This window comes from Octopus bimaculoides, chromosome 19 (genome assembly GCF_001194135.2).
Source record: "Octopus bimaculoides isolate UCB-OBI-ISO-001 chromosome 19, ASM119413v2, whole genome shotgun sequence".
In the NCBI taxonomy this organism is placed as follows: Eukaryota; Metazoa; Mollusca; class Cephalopoda; order Octopoda; family Octopodidae; genus Octopus; species Octopus bimaculoides.
Genome location: NC_068999.1, coordinates 49,431,027 through 49,431,394, shown reverse-complemented (window position 1 = coordinate 49,431,394; position 368 = coordinate 49,431,027).

The window sequence follows — 368 nt, the reverse complement described above, 5'->3', positions numbered from 1 at the left end:
TAATTAATATAGGGAAAGAATAACAGTCGCAACATCTGCTGTCGTCTCATGACGTAAATCTGATTAATACACACGAATCGTGGAAGTTTGGGCATTACGTTATATTTGTTGGTTTCTCTCGTGTGAGATAAATATGTAATATTCAATTCATATATTCATAAGCACACACATACATACATATACACACATATGCATACATAAACGTGCTTAGATATCTCTCTTTGGCCTGCTTCAGTGATTGAACTGTGGCCATGCTGGTGTACTGCCTTTAAGGGTTTCAGTCGATAAAATTGACCCTAGTACCTATTTTTTAAATCCTGGTACTTACTTTATCGTTTCTTTTGGGGGGGGTACGTTGGGGGGGGGGG